Here is a 19,652-nt window from a genome sequence, read left to right as displayed (position 1 = left end):
GATTCGGATGCTCCTGAAGACTTACGTAAGCTATTTAACAACGATAAAGTCCGAGAATAAACTGGACACAACTGGACCCCTGCTGTTGTTTCACTCTTATCGTGTTGCGAAGTATAGTCAGCGGGTGGCAAGTTTAGTCCGAGAACTCGTGTGTACAATGACGATCTCGACTCAACTACGGAATCGTCATTTGACAGTGGGTCCGAGTACACAGTTATTTCGTAGTGCATTTCCTTTAGACAATAAATGGAAATAAAAAAAATCCCACCTGCGCTTTCTCCATAATATTTTTACAGTGTGTTGTACTACTTTTGGGACAAATTATATCAAAATTATAGAAAACTTCATCAGCTCTAACTCAAAATATGGACAATTTTATGTGAAGGGGGGCTTAAAAATTTTTGACAGCTTCCGAAATGCTAATTTTTGACCTTTTTCAACTGGACCAAATCACTACTTTACATTATAATTCATGAATCAAATTTTTTTACAGTGTAATTTTATCCCCCTTCTTGCTACTTGAGGCATAAAACATAAAAAAATAAATTTGGAAGGGGTATAAAAAAAATTAACAAGTAACACACTGTCCACAGTAGGGACTATATTCGTGGACAACGAAAATCAAGGGACAATAACTGTGTACTCGGACCTAATAGGATAGAAAAAATTGACCAATCTTAATAAAACTTGGTATGACCTAAGCTTAATAAAACTTGGTATGACCTAAGCTTAATAAACTATGATACTGCTTACAAAGTTTCATGGCAATAGGATATATATTATAGACAGTATGATAAATTCTATATTCAACATTGCGTGTAAAAATTTGACGTTAAAATTGAAAAATTTCAACTATCAACATTTGGGGCTTTAAAAATCAAAATATTGCAAAAAAGCACTTTTTAAATGCCTTAATATATAATATATCATGTATCAAAAGCAATAGAATACTCATCTAATTTATCAGACTTAGCATGATTATTCAAAAGTCAAATTCATATGAGCCTGTGCCTAAAAATGGAGATTTTCCAATGAAGGGGAGCCTTACATGAAGATGTAATATTTTCCAGCAATTTTAAATTTGTGATGTTTTTTGGTTATAAATAATCCTTACATATGTATTTATTGTACTTTAAATGGAAAGAAAAATTACAAATAGCATATCATATTAGTTTAAAAGGGTCTTAGGCCAAGTAAGTCTGAAAATAGTTTAGGGTCAATTTAGGCCGTAGCACATATTTACATTTAAAAATGCATACTAAAGCTATAGGAAATAAAAATTTGTGTCTTATTCATCATTTCTATACTCAAGTTACATGATACAATAAATCTGAGCACAAAAGGACTCTTTAGTTCAACTTTTTGTGCAGACAGTATGGTCAAATGCAAAGATTTTTCAATTTTTAGTGAAAAACTTGCATGCAATTTTAGCCCAAACAGGCTTACATTTGAACCACTTGCTATCCTACAGAAGAAAAGAGAAATATTATGTGAAATGAGACAGGTACAAAAGACATTATAAAGTGCTTTTTATACAAATTTAGTGAAATCTTCAATATGGACTTTCAACTTTTATGTACCAAGCTCCTCACATTTAACTTGATCCAAACAGGGCGTTACCCCAGGGTCATTTATACAGCACATTTTGCACACATTATCTGAGATAATCTTCTTTTCTGTAGATTCAGAGTTCACAAATGAGTTATACAACTGGATTAAAGCATAGAAACACAAATATTAAAACATGAAAACCTGTCAGATAGCAAGTTATAATGCCACTTATGCATCAAAATTGAAAAAGCTTTGAAATGCTCAATTTCCCCATGTAATGCCAAAATGGGAAATTTTTGCAGATTTCTATCAAATAAAAGTTTAAATCCTTTAGTTTTATTCTTTTTGACAAATTGACACCATTAAATCATTCAGGGAAGTTGCCCAAGTACAAATTCTATATTTCATGATTTCACCTCTTAGGTCCGAGTACACAGTTATTTCGTAGTGCATTTCCCTTAGACAATAAATGGAAATAAAAAAAATCCCACCTGCGCTTTCTCCATAATATTTTTACAGTGTGTTGTACTACTTTTGGGACAAATTATATCAAAATTATAGAAAACTTCATCAGCTCTAACTCAAAATATGGACAATTTTATGTGAAGGGGGGCTTGAAATTTTTTGACAGCTTCCGAAATGCTAATTTTTGACCTTTTTCAACTGGACCAAATCACTACTTTACATTATAATTCATGAATCAAATTTTTGTACAGTGTAATTGTATCCCCCTTCTTGCTACTTGAGGCATAAAACATAAAAAAATAAATTTGGAAGGGGTATAAAAACTAGAGGCTCTAAAGAGCCTGTGTCGCTCACCTTGGTCTTGTGCATATCAAACAATGGACATGGATAAATTCATGACATAATTGTGTTTTGGTGATAGTGATGTGTTTGTAGATCTTACTTTACTGAACATTCTTGTTGCTACAATTATCTCTATCTATAATGAACGTGGCCCAGTTATTACAGTGGAAAATATTTTCTAAAAATTAACAAAAATTTATGAAAAATGTTAAAAATTAACTATAAAGGGCAATAACTCCTTAAGGGGTCAATTGAATATTTTGGTCATGCAAACTTATTTGTAGATCTTATTTTGCTGAACGTTATTGCTCTATACAGTTTATCTCTATCTATAATAATATTCAAGATAATAACAAAAAAACGGCAAAATTTCCTTAAAATTACCAATTCAGGACAGTAACCTAACAACGGGTTGTCCGATCCATGTGAAAACATCAGGGCAGATAGATCTTGACCTAATTAACAATTAAACCCTGTCAGATTTTCTCTTAATGCTTCGGTTTTTGAGTTATAAGCCAAAAACTGCATTTTACTCATATGCTCTATTATTAGCCGTGGCAGCCATTTTGGTTGATTGGCCAGGTCACGCCACTCATTTTTTAAACAAGTTACCCCAATGATGACTGTGGCCAAGTTTAGTTTAATTTGGCCCAGTAGTTTCAGAGAAGAAGATTTTTGTAAAAGATTACTAAGATTTACGAAAAAATGTTTAAGAATTGACTATAAAGGGCAAGAACTCCTTCAGGGGTCAACTGACCATTTTGGTCATGCTGACTTATTTGTAAATCTTACTTTGCTGAACATTATTGCAGTTTACAGTTTATCTCTATCTATAATAATATTCAAGATAATAACCAAAAACAGCAAAATTTCCTTAAAATTACCAATTCAGGGGCAGCAACCCAACAACAGGTTGTCTGATTCATCTGAAAATTTCAGGACAGATAGATCTTCACCTGATAGACACTTTTATTGCTGTCAGATTTGCTCTAAATGCTTTGGTTTTTGAATTATAAGCCAAAAACTGCATTTTACCCCTATGTTCTATTTTTAGCCATGGCGGCCATCTTGATTGGTTGGCCGGGTCACACCACACATTTTTTAAACTAGATATCCCAAAGATGATTGTGGCCAAGTTTGGATTAATTTGGCCCAGTTGTTTCAGAGAAGAAGATTTTTGTAAAAGATTACTAAGATTTACGAAAAATCGTTAAAAATTGACTATAAAGGTCAATAACTCCTAAAGGGGTCAACTGACCATTTTGGTCATGTTGACTTATTTGTAAATCTTATTTTGCTGAACATTATTGCTGTTTACAGTTTATCTCTATCTATAATAATATTCAAGATAATAGCCAAAAACAGCAAAAATTACCTAAAATTACCAGTTCAGGGGCAGTAACGGGTTGTCGGATTCATCTGAAAATTTGAGGACAGATAGATCTTGACCTGATAAACAATTTTACCCCATGTCAGATTTGCTCTAAATGCTTTGGTTTTTGAGTAATAAGCCAAAAACTGCATTTTACCCCTATGTTCTATTTTTAGCCATGGCAGCCATCTTGGTTGGTTGGCCGGGTCACGCCACACATTTTTAAAACTAGATATTCCAATGATGATTGTGGCCAAGTTTGGTTTAATTTGGCCCAGTAGTTTCAGAGGAGAAGATTTTTGTAAAAGTTAACGACGACGGATGCCAAGTGATGGGAAAAGCTCTCTTGGCCCTTCGGGCCAGGTGAGCTAAAAATTGACAAGTAACACACTGTCCACAGAAGGGACTATATTCGTGGACAACGAAAATCAAGGGACGATAACTGTGTACTCGGACCAGTGACTTGGAATATGAATTGGTCAGTGAATTAATGGATTAGAAAATAATTATAAAATGCAAAATTGCTCCACGTCGGACATCATTGAACGATTTATACATTGTAGTTTCACAGCAACGAGCATGATTGACGGAGTGGCGTTTGATTTATTAACAAAAATGTAGCAATAGGTCGATCGAGATCTATCTTTATATACTTATATTTTTACGTTTACATCTATATCATCACGAAAATAAATAGTCGTCTGTTGTGTCACCTATTATCAGTCAGTACCTTGTCAGTAAGTGCCAAAATTATTTTGGTGTCGACTTCCATTTACCTCTACAATCCGAATACCTGTGAAAACCGAACAAAACGCAAAGTCCTTTGGGTGTTCGGTTTGGGCAGGTTTCACTGTATATGAATTTTTCTTTATCTTATAAACATATCAATGTTTGTAATATTTCCTGTTTCAACAAAATAACTATGAACAATAAAGGTATATTTTTTAATTATTTCATTAACAAATGATTAACATGAATAAACCCTTACTTTTATGGCCAGCGTCATGAAAATCTAGACCTTGTCATTTGAAGATATTTTGTATTTATTGACTATATATTGACCTCTACATATTTCCGTTCTTGCTTTGTTGGGTTGCGTTCTCATCGATATATACTGTTGAAATATTACGGGAGTTATAATGTTGTGTTGTACCGATTTAATATAGGTTTGATATCAGTGTGATGTACACAATGTAGCCTTACCACTCATTTCTTTTTCTATCCTTTACCCAAAATTCACACATAAGTTTAACCTATCTATTTTTTAAGAAAAATAATTTTGCAATGATGTCATGTTCGTGTGTGTCTCATCTACTATAAAATATTGGTCTTGGGTATTATGAATGTTGGAACTATTTAGTTGATTATCTCCCCTTATAGAGTTTGAACATTTTACATTGAAACAAATTTCAGTATTAAAATGATCCTATATAGTTCACATATGATGTACTTACTTATAACAACAGCCTGTCTGGACAGGGATCAAATCCACTGGACAAGGATCAACTTGACTGGACAGGGATCAACTCCACTGGACAAGGATCAACTTGACAGGACAACTCCGACAAGGAATAACGTGACTGGACAGGGATCAAATAAATACTGATGATATATGTTTAAAATGAGAATATGAATGTTTCTATTTCAGGTTGGAATATAATTATAACATATTAAACTAGAGGCTCTTCAGAGCCTGTGTCGCTCACCTTGGTTTATGTGCATATTAAACAAAGGAAACAGATGGATTCATCACAAAATTGTGTTTTGGTGATGGTGTTGTGTTGGTAGATCATACTTTACTGATCATTTTTGTTACTTACAATTTTCTCTATCTGTAAAGAACTTGGCCCTTTAGTTACAGAGGAATAAACTTTGTTAAAACTTACCAAAATTTACCAAATTAATGAAAAATGTTAAAAAATGACTATAAAGGGCAATAACTCCTTAAGGGGTCAACTGACCATTTTGGTCATGGTGACTTTTATGTAGATCTTACTTTGCTGAACATTATTGAATTTTACAGTTTATCTCTTTCTATAATAATATTCAAGATAATAACCATAAACAGCAAAATTTCCTTAAAATGACCAATTCTGGGGCAGCAACCCAACAATGGAATGTCCGATTCATCTGAAAATTAATAGAGCAGATAGATCTTGACCTGATAAACAATTTTACCTCATGTCAGATTTGCTCTAAGTGCTTTGGTTTCAGAGATATGAGCCAAAATCTACATTTTACCCCTATGTTCTATTTTTAGCCATCTTGGTTGGTTGGCCGGGTCACCGAACACATTTTTTAAACTAGATACCCCAATGATGATTGTGGCCAAGTTTGGTTAAATTTGGCCCAGTAGTTTCAGAGGAGAAGATTTTTGTAAAAGCTAACAATGGATGACGATGATGGACGACAGACGCCAAGTGATGAGAAAAGCTCACTTGGCCCTTTGGGCCAGGTGAGCTAATAAAAAGAGGCTTATCTATCATTGTGTATTGTTTGATCTCTTTCATTGATTGGATGCTGTCTCATTGATATAGACCTCTGAACCTTCACTTTTACAAGATGTTTTAGGGTCTTGTTTATTACATAAATACAAATTCATAAGGGTTCCACGGAACCCAGTGTCTCGCCTACTTTTGCTGTTAATCGCAGACTCAACAAAAATGAGGAAAAACATCACTAAAAATTTCCCTCTCGATACTTTCTTTTGATTGAAAGAAGCTTTCAAGTTTGGTAAAAAAAATCCAGGATAGTTTATGAATCTAATAAATGTTTTATAAACTTTAACTGCAGACTGTATGTAATGTTAACTGGAAGAAAAACTAAGTCCATTTATAAGTAAAATATGGAAAAAGGGAAATTTTTTTTTACAAAATTTACTTCTGAATAATATCTTATGATCAGAAACAAGCTTTTGTCTAAGTTTGGTAGAAATCCAGGATAGTTTAAGAACATTATAAAAATTTTAAAAACTTAAACCACAGAGTGAATGTTTTGTTTCTGGTAAAAAAATTAAGTCCATTTATAAGTAAAATACGGAAAAGTGGAAATTTATTTTTACAAAATTTTCTTCTTGATTTTATCTTATGATCATAAACGAGCTTCTGTTTAAGTTTGGTACAAATCAAAGATAGTTTATGAAAGTAATTAAAATTTTAAAAACTTTAACCACAGAGTGAATGTAATGTTTCCTCGCAGAAAAACTAAGTCCATTTATAAGTAAAATACGGAAAAGTGGAAATTTATTTTTACAAAATTTTCTTCTTGATACTATCTTATGATCATAAACAAGCTTCTGTCCAAGTTTGGTACAAATCAAGGATAGTTTATGAAAGTTATTAAAATTTTAAAAACTTTAACCACAGAGTGAATGTAATGTTTCCTCGCAGAAAAACTAAGTCCATTTATAAGTAAAATACGGAAAAGTGGAAATTTATTTTTACAAAATTTTCTTCTTGATACTATCTTATGATCATAAACAAGCTTCAGTCCAAGTTTGGTAGAAATTCAGTATAGTTTAAAAAAGTTATTAAAATTTCAAAAACTTTAACCACAGAGTGAATATTTGTGGACGCTGCCGCCGCCGCCGACGGAATGTAGTCTCGCTTAGTCTCGCTTTTTCGACTAGTTGAAGGCTCGACAAAAACTAGTGTTGTGATATTTTGAATGTAAAATATATCTGTTAATTATCTCCCCCTGTCAGAGTTAAAATTCTACATTCGCATCTTTTTTTAAACAAATTTCAGTAGTAAATGATTCTATCTAGTTCACATACAATTAAACTTTAATACCTATCATAGGAAGTCAACTGACAAGGATCACATTGACTGGACAATGGTCACAAGGACTGGACATTGAACACAAGGCCTGGACAATTATCAAATAAAATACAATAATCATGATAATAGACATTATAGATGTTCAAACTGAAAATATAAATGAAATAAAAACAACATGTTACAGACACTAATCTATTTTTAAATAAAATGTTGACCTCTTTTGTTGATTGGTTGCTGTCTCATTGACATATACCTCCCATCTTACAATTATAAAGAACAATTTGATTTCTACATGTTCTAAGTTAACAACTCTTTTTGTAATGCTTGCAATGTTTAATTAGTTTCAACTTCCAAGTACAATTAATTTTGTTATTGTGTCAGTTAATTTTGTTATTGTGTCAGTTAATTTTTTGTATCCCGTCACAAAAGTTGCTAAGTGCAAAATATTAACCTTGTTCTAAAAGAATTAATACAAACACTGGTCTAATGCTATTTAGAATGAATCCTATAGCTCTGGATTATCTCCCCTTTAATACAAACACTGGTCTAATGCTATTTAGAATGAATCCTACAGCTCTGAATTATCTCCCCTATAATACAAACACTGGTCTAGTACTATTTAAAATGAATCCTATAGCTCTGGATTATCTCCCCTTTAATTCACATTTACAATTTCAATATATTTCTGATTTTCATTTGATAAAAAAATCATTAATTGTTCCAATACAATACCAATGTAATGTTCACTGACCTATAGATAGTAATAACTTGACTGGACCTTGAATCAATAAAAACTAATAGTAGATCTTCAAACTGAAAATATAAAAAAATACATGTAGCTCAATTTCAGTTTGTTTCACGTTTATATAAATATTGGTAAAACTTTCCCTGAATTTTTATGTCCCTGTCATGAATTAAAAAAGAAAAGGTACATGTACCATACAAAGCTAATTAGTGGAAAAGTTTTTAGGACATGTTCATTATAGCATGAAGTCATTGTGTGTCCTATGCTATTGCACAATACTTAATATAATAATTTACACATCCTGTTTGGTGTGTATCTCCTGCCATATCAGTATAAAAACCCCAAAATTATGAAGAAAAAAATCCCTCCCCCCAATTTTTTTTCTTTTAACCCCCCTTGGAGTAATTACCCCCAAACTCAATTCCTGCCTGTTATGGTACCTTGCAGTACAATTTCAGAGAGATCGACACATTTAAACACAAGTCACCTTTACTTGATACGACCGCAGAGGTCAAACCCTGAAAGTTTGGGCAAGCATGTCAATTAAAATCTGTACTCAACTTTACTGGTTGAGCAAAAAAATGGACTTTTCAGACTCTGACCAGTTTGTTGTGAATGTACTCAACACATTTAATATGATTTTTGTCTATTGTCTGATAGATAAACTACATTTAGTAATTCATCACATTTACAGTTTCTCTACTATAAGTTTACAGCTAAATGTAGTGTATGAATATTTCAACAACATGGATATGAAATAATGTATTGCTTTATGCTAGACAGAAAACCCTATTATAGCTAATATGTATATATTTATTTATGTAAATAAATACTGTTTATATAATTTCAAAGTTTCATAATATTCTGAATTAACTGCACAATTTACCTGAATCACTTTCCTTCTTTCTATATAACAGATCTACGTAGGCCACATATATATATCTAACAGGACATTATTGTTTTTATATTTCTGTACTCTTTTCTTCAGCGTTCACTATGTTTTAGACCTAAAAAAAAAAGAGTATCTAAATAATATTTTTTTTGTGTTGAAAAATAACAAATCTAGTCCCAGTTTCAATTCTAAAACAAAATAGTTGCCCACTTTATAAACACACTAGACATGTGTCTGTGTCAAGTCAAGAAGATTAACACAAGTTACAGGGCCAAATATTTTCAATGTAAATGAGATGTGCTAAGGCTTATATATATATATATGCATTCCATTAAACATTGGCCTACCACTTATTGTTCCTCTTGAACACATGTTGAACTGACCAAATCATAAACTGATACATGTAAAGTTAAACTAAGCAAAAGTTTTCGTCAATATAAAAAAGAAGATGTGGTATGATTGCCAAAGAGACAACTATCCACAAAAGACCAAAATGACACAGACATTAACAACTATAGGTCACCGTACGCAGACCATTACTGAGGGGGCATGGCCAAGTAATCTGCATGGAAATGAGATGTGCCAATGGCAACGCTAATACAACTGCATACCAAATATCCTTAAGTAACCACTAATGGTTCACCGTAAACTAGACCTATTCACAAACTATTACATTGTTGCCGCCACCACCAGAAATGGCACTACTTTGTCTAGCTTTTTAACTCTATCAAGGCAAGAAAAAAATCGCGATTAAAAGGCAATAACTCCAAAAAGGAGATGTCAGACGATTTCCTCCATATTGTCAAAATTATTTTTTATTTGCTTATTTAAGTTTCTATCTATCTATTTTAATTTTTAAGATATAAGGCATAAAACGCAAAAAAATTGATTAAAATTGTCTTTTAAGGGGCAATAACTCTAATAAGTCGACTGACTATTTCAACCATTTGACTTTATATTTGTAGAACTTGTCTTGCTGATCATTATTGCATGTAAAGTTTCTTTCTATCTATTATAGTTTTCAAAATAATAGGCAACAAGAATGTGTCCATAGTACACGGATGCCCAACTCGCACTTTCATTTTCTTTGTTCAGTGGACCGTGAAATTGGGGTCAAACTTTAATTTGTCATTTAAGGACAATAACTCAGGGGTTCAAATTAGCATTGGTCCGAGGTCCGCAACCTTTCACAATTGCAATCGGACTTTTGTATTGGTTACTAGCTACGCCCGATGGACCTTCAATTTAAAAGAAAATAAAAATTAACTTTGCCAACCTTTTCAATAAACCAAACTTTATTTTCATCTTTATTATTCACGACAGCGATGTTCATTTTGTTCAATCGACCGTTAGCTTTAAACCGAAAATGGCCAATAAGTAATGGGTAAATCTGAGTAAAATCGTATCTGACTGACAAACACAACATTGAACAAGAGTGCACACTCTAAAATGTCTCGCCATCTTTACTGATCATTGATATTATGTTGATAGTCCTCAATATAAACCTTTATTACAACTGTCACATACATGTAAACTTAACATTAACCATTGTTAACCAAGAAAACTAAACATTGACCAATGAACCATGAAAATGAGGTCAAGGTCAGATGAACCATGGCAGACAGAAATGTACAGCTAACAATTCTTTCATACAACAAATATAGTTTACCTATTGCTTATAGTTTAAGAAAAACAGACCAAAACACACAAACTTTATAACACCGAGCAATGAACTGTGAAAATGAGGTCACGGTCAAATAAAACATGCAAAACTGACATAAATCATAAGATATTTTCATACACCAAATATAGTTGACCTAATGCATATAGTATTAGAAAAAATAGACCAAAACTCAAAAACTTAACTTTGACCACTAAATCATGAAAATGAGGTCAAGGTCAGATGACACCTGCCAGCTAGACATGTACACCTTACAATCATACCATACACCAAATATAGAAGACCTATTGCATACAGTACAAAACACAAAAACTTAACTATAACCATGAAAATGAGGTCAAGGTCAAATGATACCTGCCAGTTGGACATGTACACCTTACGGTCCTTCCATACACTGAATATACATGTACTAGACCTATTGCTTATAGTATCTGAAATATGGACTTGACCACCAAAACTTAACCTTGTTCACTGATCCATGAAATGAGGTCAAGGTCAAATGAAAACTGTCTGACGGGTATGAGGACCTTGCAAGGTATGCACATACCAAATATCCTATTACCATGATTACTCATAATAAGAGAGAATTTAACATTACAAAAAATCTTAACTTTTTTTTCAAGTAGTCACTGAACCATGAAAATGAGGTCAAGGACATTGGACATGTGACTGACGGAAACTTCGTTACATGAGGCATCTATAAACAAAGTATGAAGTATCCAGGTCTTCCATCTTCTAAAATATAAATCTTTTAAGAAGTTAGCTAACGCCGCTGCCGCCGAATCACTATCCCTATGTCGAGCTTTCTGCACAAGTCGCAGGCTTGACAAAAACAATGGATGCATATATACCAGAAATGAAGACAATTACAATACCGGATCAGATTCCGGGGTTGGATAATCATGATAATAGTTAATTCCGGATTTGCTGATCAAATACAATAAAAAAAATCCAGGCAGGTGACAAAATTCATCTTTGATGATGAAATAATAAATTATAATTCAAATATGAAAACCAAAAGATATATGGAAAAGAAAGACAAAGCAGGAAATATTTTATACAGAAACTCAAAATTACTTTTAGTTCACAAATTTTCATTCCAAAATCCAATAAAATGTGACAGTAATTTTTTTTACAGATCACTATCCGTATATCGAGCTTTCTGTGACAAAATCGCAGGCTTAACAAACACTACAACACCAACAGCAACACCCTCCCCCTTACAAAAAAAAATTATGTGAATTCAAAATATACAAGACAATTACATTTATTATTAAACATGTTATACAACATGTACAACAGTGACACTGACATGAAACAAGCTAACCTTTCATCAAAAACACATTAATTTTGTATCTTATTAAGCCACACTTAAAAATATTTTGGTTTGCCCAAACCCTACCCAAGGTAGAGACTGTGGGTAGGTAGGTAGGCTTTTTTTTTCCGGCAAAGATAAAATGAAGTGTCAGATGTTCTTTAGTCTTCATGCCTATATCATTAAAAAAAAACTTTTTCACATCAGGACAATAAAAGATTTTGAGAAGGCACCTTTTTTTCTGGGTAGGTATACTTTAAATTACAATGTAGGGTTAGGGCAAACAAACACAAATTGTGACAATTCTTTTTTATGGCCTTGAGTTAAGAAATATTTCAAGTAAAAGTAGGGCCTGGAATTCAGATTGTGGACCTTTCAGTTTGGAGTGTCAAAGGTCCTGGACCTTCCAGTACGGTACCAATTGTTAAACTGAACCCCTGTAACTCCTGTAAGAAGTCGTCTGACAGTTTTGATGTATATATGAACAATTGGTAGGGTTTAATAATTTGTACATTTTAACTCCAGTCAGATTTTCTCTATTTAAAATGGTTTTCAAAATAAAAGACAAAAAAAACCCTATGTTCTATTTTTAGCCATTTCGTCCCGCCTTGGTTGGCAGTTGGGGTCATAGGACACATTTTTATATTCAATTTATATTCAATTAAAGATTTTTTTGCTGTTGTGGAATACAATGTGCTGTTGCGCAATACTTAGTAAATCTGTTGTCAGACTATAAACAAATAAAGTTCAATTAAATCTCAGTCATATTAGAAATTTATGAAGATCAAAAGTGAGCTTACATCAATAGATATAAACAATTCACCAAAGTTTCATGATAATTGCTGAGTTATTGTCCGAAAACTGGAAAATCCCCCCTTTTTTAATGAATAAAACCCCATAACTCAGAAATGTAAAATGTAAAATTTATAAAATTCTAAAGGGAACTTACATTAATAGATATAAATAATTCACCAGTTTCATAAGAACTGCTGAAAGCATTTTTTAGTTTTTGTCTGAAAACTGGAAAATCAGCCTTTTTTTATGAATAAAACCCTGTAACTCAGAAACCTAAATTCTAAAATTTATAAAAATCGAATGGGAGCTCATGTCAATAGATATAAACTATTCACCACAATTTCTTGCAAGTTGGTGAAAGCATTCTTGAGTTATTGTCTGAAAACTGGAAAATCCCCCTTTTTTTAATGAATAAAACCCCATAACTCGAAAACGTAAAATCTAAAATTTATAAAAAACAAAAGGGAGCTCACGTCCATAGATATAAACAATTCACCCAAGTTTTATGCAAATTGGTTAAAGCTTTTTTGAGTTAATCAGGGATCTCCATGGATGAAAATTGAACGATGGAGGAACTTTCACCATCATAAACCGTATATACGCCGTACAGTGTAGCGCGATCGAAAGTATTTCATCCCTCCACATAAGGATAGGTGAACATGCTAATTCATTGCTTATTTAAATTATATTTATTTGAATTTTCATTATAAATACTATATATAATTATATTTATTTTCAATAATTGCCGTTTGTAACCCTTCAAAGGCCAAGCCCTCATGCCCCCTCCCTTTCCCTTTCCCTTAGTTGAGAATGACCAATAGCTATCAAGAAGGTCCCAATGTAGTTTTCTTGCTATTTTTGGTAATTGTAATGGGGGTTAAAATTCATGTGGAGGTTATTTTTCACGGACATAGTCAAATTGTCAAATTCAGAATTCATGAACCCATTACAGATATGGCTGGTTTGCAGCAACGACAAAACGAGTCGTACAAGTTATGTAAAAGGTTAAAAAGATTTGTAAAGCGAACGTTGTCAAATGAAAAGGTTTTTAATGACTTTAACTAGCAAATCGATGCTATATGCAACATGCATCTTTTGAGTCTGAATAGAAACCGGAAACGCGGATGTATCAATTTGATTGTAAACTACGAAATGAATTCGGAATTATGATTCGATATTTATTTACAGGAAATATTAAAAGTTTTTACTTTTTAACTTTTAAACTAATTCTATATTATTGTTACAATACAGCAGTACTCGAATTATTTGCGATGAAATAATAATTTCTGTTCTACGTCTGATTTTGTACTTCTTAAAAAGGGGGATGCTGATTGCGTAACTGAAAATAAAAGCACATGTTTTACTTGTTAAACTTTGTAACTGGACTATTAATTTATTTATTTAATCTGAATTATCATAAGCATTTGCGGAAACTTAATTAAATAATTCGACAAATGAATCGTATATCTTCAGATAATATTCTCCTGTCTGCTTTGTTGATCTACCTGAACAAGCTCAGGTACAAGTGATTAGCAATCTTAATCCGGATATCCCTCAGGCGTTAGAACTGGATTATACTAATAAAGAAAGCCTGAAGGTTATGCAATTAAATGCATTTGATTATAATTGCTAAAAAAAAATGGCGTCAGGCTATTAAAACGATCACAGTTTTGAACGATGGCGCAAGTCATTTGACGATGGCGCAAGACATTTGAATGATGGAGCAAGTCATTTGTCGATGGCGCAAGACATTTGAACGATGGCGGGGCGCCATCATTAAACAGGTCATGGAGATCCCTGGTTAATGTCCCACATGTTGACGACGGACGGACAGACGGACAACGGTATACCATAATACGTCCTGTAAACGGGCGTATAAAAACAAGTATGCAAACCCAAGTCTCATAAACATTACATCAATTTAACTGGGATCACCAAAAAAGATTTATCTGCCAGTCTGCACCGTAAGTTACTAGTCCTATGCCCCAGACTAGTAAATCATGTAAATGTTGATTCGGAATAGTGAAAATTTTCAAAATGTTATATAGTCATATAGGGACAAGTTTTGATATTTAGTTTCCAGACTAGTAGATGAAATTTTTTTTGGCGCAGACTGATCTGCCATCTTACAGAAGTGACATTTCAATTTTTCTTGAATGAGTTCTATCCAGATTGATACATACAAAGTAACATTTTTACATTTAACACCTAGAACGGGTAATTAAGGCCAAAAGAATGAAAATAGTTCAAAATACTTACATGCATGAGGAGTCTAGGTAATACAAATAAATAGGGAATGTGTCCATGGGACACAAATAATGCCCCCCGCTTGCATATATCATATAAACATGTAACACACATCAGTGATATTGATTGCCTCATATTACAGCCGAAATTCGGCTTTTTCCCCAAAGGAAAATTCCCAATTACTAAAAAAAATGGCTTAAAATTCCTCCCAAAAAGTTTTACATTTTCCCCAAACAGTGATGGCATTGGTAGTAATGTTTGTAAATTTCGTATTCATGTTATTAATTCGATATTAGGAAGCACTCTTGAGATCCGGTTTTCTGATCAGAATCATCATGGTGTTTGTAACACATGTGGTTTTCAATGCATTAAGTACCATCATTGTTTCTGTTTCTTTCCCCTCTCTGAAAATTTCAATAAAAAATATGCATTTTCCCAATCATGATAAAAAACGGTAGAGGTAGTTTTGAAAAAAGACAACAATATCACTGCACATAACTGAAGAATGATAAAAGTGATGCTACCCCAATTTGTAATTGATCTGAGTTTTGCAGTAATAAGTATATATTGTGTATAAGTTTCATAACATTTGGTTCAGGCAAACTTAAGTAAGAGAACAGAAACGAAAAAATCAGCAATTTTTCCATTTGTAAAGGGCCATAACTCTAGAACAGTAAAAGTGACACCACTGAAAATCAATCTTGATCTGTATTTTGTGGTAATAAGCATTGTGTATAAGTTTCATAAAATTTGGTTGAGGCAAACTTGTTAGAGAATGGAAACAAAAAATTCAGCTTTTGTAAAGGGGCATAACTCTAGAACGGTTAAAGTGACACCGCAAAAAAACTAGATCTGTATTTTGTGGTAATAAGCATTGTGCATAAGTTTTATAACATCTGGTTGAGGCAAACTTGTTAGAGAATGGAAACAAAAAATTCAGCTTTTGTAAAGGGGCATAACTCTAGAACGGTTAAAGTGACACCGCAAAAAAACTAGATCTGTATTTTGTGGTAATAAGCATTGTGCATAAGTTTTATAACATCTGGTTGAGGCAAACTTGTTAGAGAATGGAAACAAAAAATTCAGCTTTTGTAAAGGGGCATAACTCTAGAACGGTTAAAGTGACACCGCAAAAAAACTAGATCTGTATTTTGTGGTAATAAGCATTGTGCATAAGTTTTATACCATCTGGTTGAGGCAAACTTAAGTTAGAGAATGGAAACCAACATTGGGACATACATGTACATACGTATGGACGGACAAGGGTAAAGCTTAATGCCCCCTCTGCTACGGCGGGGGCATAAAAACGGAGAGGGAAAAAGACAGAGAATATGAAAAAATGAAAACAAAAATTTGATTGATTGATGGTTGCCTAACATCCAGTGGCAAATATTTCATGCATATTCAGGACGAACGAGAATTTGAAAAGTTATGCTTAACATGCGGCTGCCTAACAGATCTACTAGATTTCCCCTGCCCTTGGCTCTCCAGTTAACATGGTAAAGAAACTTCTGAAATAAATTTAATTTTTGCACAATTTGTAGAAAACACCCACGTCTTGCTAATTAAAAGTATATACAAATTATTACAATGTATTAATTTGTTGGCAATTTCATAGATAAAAGGGACACTTAATCATTTATTATAATACATGTATTAATTAGTCATTTCTTTGCTCGTTTCAAAACTTATAAAATGTCATGGATCTATCTATACCATGTATACTGGCTATCATTCAAAAAACATTGCAAAATTGCCCTTCAGCTGTCTTTTGGTTGTTTTGCTGTTGGGTTTCTGTCTTATTAAAGTTAACCATATATATCCTTATATTCATACGCATAAACAAATATAACAAACATACTTTTTTTTGTGATACAGTTAAAAATTAAGAATCATACAAGCTTACAATAAATTACTTCAATATTTATTGGGAAATTCAGGACAAGTAACTTTTTTCTCAGGCCAAATAAAAAAGTATGTGTGGTTCCAGTTACATCTGAAAAAAAGTTAGGGTAGGTAGGTAGGGATTTTTTTTTATTTTATGGTTTTTTTTTACATTGAGTCTATGGGAGCAACATTCTGACTTTAACAGTGCTTAATGAAAAATGACAATAAATCTTTAGGGTAGGCTATTTTTAAGCCGAAAAAGTAGGGACGGTAGGGTTACTGGAACCACACACATATTTTTATTTGGCCTCAACAAGTAAAATTTAGTTTTACTTGCCTAGGGACAAGTTCTCACAACAAATATTTCCCAACCCTGTTCATTTCTGTCAATCATTATACATGTATTTGTTTTTCATTTACTGTTTTGTTATAATTCAGGCCGTTTGTTTTCTCCTTTGAATTTATTGTTCCACATTTTTCATGTCGGGGCCTTTATACGCCAACTATACAGTATTGATTTTTCTCATTGTTGAATCCTTACTGTTGCCTATGTTTGCTGACATTCCCTTCATATGAGTGTCTCATTGGCATTCAAACTACATCTTATTTTCATATTATGACATTATCCTTTTATAAAAAAAAACTCAACATTCCCTATTATGATATTGCATAACTCAATCAGTTAGTCTACGTTTAAATCTCCAGTTAACATGGTTAAGGGAACGACCATTTTACTTCAAGGGGAAGCTTATGGTTTTTTCCTAGTTTGATGAAAAAAAATATTCTGTTCAAGCAGATGACAAAAAAAATATTCTAAATCCAGATTTTCCCCATACCTTATAGTGTTAAATTTTGAAAAAGATAATTTGATAGATAGCCTTGAAAAACATGAAAAACTAAATAAAATTGTTCAGGCTTTGCTCGAAAGGACTCAGACAAAAACCCATACCCCCCTTTCTTTTAAGTTGAATGGTTGCTCCCATACATTTTTAAACAACACCACTTTAAAGAATGACTTTAATTAATGCATGTTTCTTGATAATTAATTTACCCTCAATTTGTTTTCTTCTTGTTTCTCGGTGCTACATTAGCGAGTAAGCAGTCCAACAGTTTAAGTGGAGACAACTCGTATCCAAAAGTTTAATTATTGATATGAAAACTTCTATGCGATCACAATTTTTAGAAAAAGTTAACAAAACTAGTTTATTTCTTTTCATAACCATAGTAAATAGGTCGCTATATACTGTACTGGTCAGAGACGATAAATTTTGATGATCTTTGATATTAAAATTCATATTTTTTTACATGTCGACTGTCGTTCTAGAAGAACCAACTTTTTATCGATTGAAGTCTGTTTTATTTTCACTTACTTTTCTGTGTTCTCACAATATCTTGGTTATATCTTAGAGTATATTTTAACAAAATCGTCTGTTTTTCCATTTCTTTCACAATTACAGGAAACAGACTTTTGACAGGGGGCGCGAAATCTGGTGCGCATATCTGTATCTGTATCTGTATCTGTGTAAGGAATTCCCTCCTTTAAAGGAGCACTTCTTTTCAGAATCGGTTTAAAAGTTCACAATATATATTTACAGGACTATATTTACAGGATATATTGTACAACTCGTTTCAGGACTTATTTCTCCGGAAAATCTCATGATAGATATATCCGACAAGGTTGCCCTCGCAGTGGCGGATCCAGGTTGACGTAGAGGGTGTACACTCCCCCCTTTGTACGAAAAAAAAAAGAGTTCTCATGTTACTCACGATTTATAAGTTTTTTACAATAAAGTTGTCCAAAAAAAAAAATCGGCTCGCTCCGCTAGACGGTATATAAATTCCGTTTTGGGGAATACCCCGCCCCCTTCAGTTTCAAAAATCCTGGATCCGCTCCTGAGTCTAGTATACTAACTGATTCATAGTATTAAATATTGAACAGCTGATCTTTTAAAAAAAAAGCCCAAATAAAATGCATCATGGATAGGAGGGCTGAGAAGTTGGATGAGCCGGTCCTTCATTTCTATATTCTTTAATTTTTCTTACTTTTTGCCCATGTTTTGCTATTCTTCATATTTTAGCACCTCAATATTATATATTCTTTATTTTTTTCCCCCATTTTTCTCTATTCTTTATAGTTTGCCTATTAGTATTCTCTATTCTGTTAACCACACCCACGTGACTCTCCTATAGATGGGCGTGGTTTTTTTGGTTCTTCGGTAGTGAGCCAGAAGAGGTCAATATCTGTTTGTATTTCTTTGCATTGGAAATATCTTCTGTCTCTCTTCTACCTCTTCCTTTTACATATATATAGTTTAGACGACACATGCATAACAAACATAATGCGTTTAGTCTACATAGCATTAATAAATTTATGAATGCAGATATAATAGAATGTGAGCTGTGTGATAAACATTTTCATGGTATGGCAGCCTTAGTAGAACATCCCTGTAGGGACAATAATCTGGATGAATATAAAAACTACACGGACAATAGCAGTAAGAGGACGACTATTTGATATTCTGGGGAGGGAAGGGCAGGAGGATTTGTTTTACTGATTCATCATTCATTTCAATCTGTCGCT

General features: G+C 32.9%; 1 protein-coding gene across 1 annotated transcript in view; it reads right to left on the bottom strand.

The window, feature by feature from the left end:
• LOC143054501 (uncharacterized) overlaps nt 1-18,556 on the bottom strand; it is a 75,168-nt gene extending 56,612 nt beyond the window's left edge. Inside the window, exons 1-5 of the mRNA XM_076227520.1 lie at nt 18,442-18,556; nt 9,141-9,261; nt 8,261-8,322; nt 7,522-7,597; nt 5,185-5,332 (exon numbers count right to left, since the gene is read on the bottom strand). The gene's annotated coding sequence lies outside the window, so the exon portion shown is untranslated. The remainder of the gene's footprint in view (nt 1-5,184; nt 5,333-7,521; nt 7,598-8,260; nt 8,323-9,140; nt 9,262-18,441) is intronic.
• Nucleotides 18,557-19,652: the final 1,096 nt, after the last annotated feature.

The sequence above is a fragment of the Mytilus galloprovincialis genome, chromosome 12 (genome assembly GCF_965363235.1).
Source record: "Mytilus galloprovincialis chromosome 12, xbMytGall1.hap1.1, whole genome shotgun sequence".
In the NCBI taxonomy this organism is placed as follows: domain Eukaryota; kingdom Metazoa; phylum Mollusca; class Bivalvia; order Mytilida; family Mytilidae; genus Mytilus; species Mytilus galloprovincialis.
This window is presented reverse-complemented; position numbering and strand designations above follow the sequence as displayed.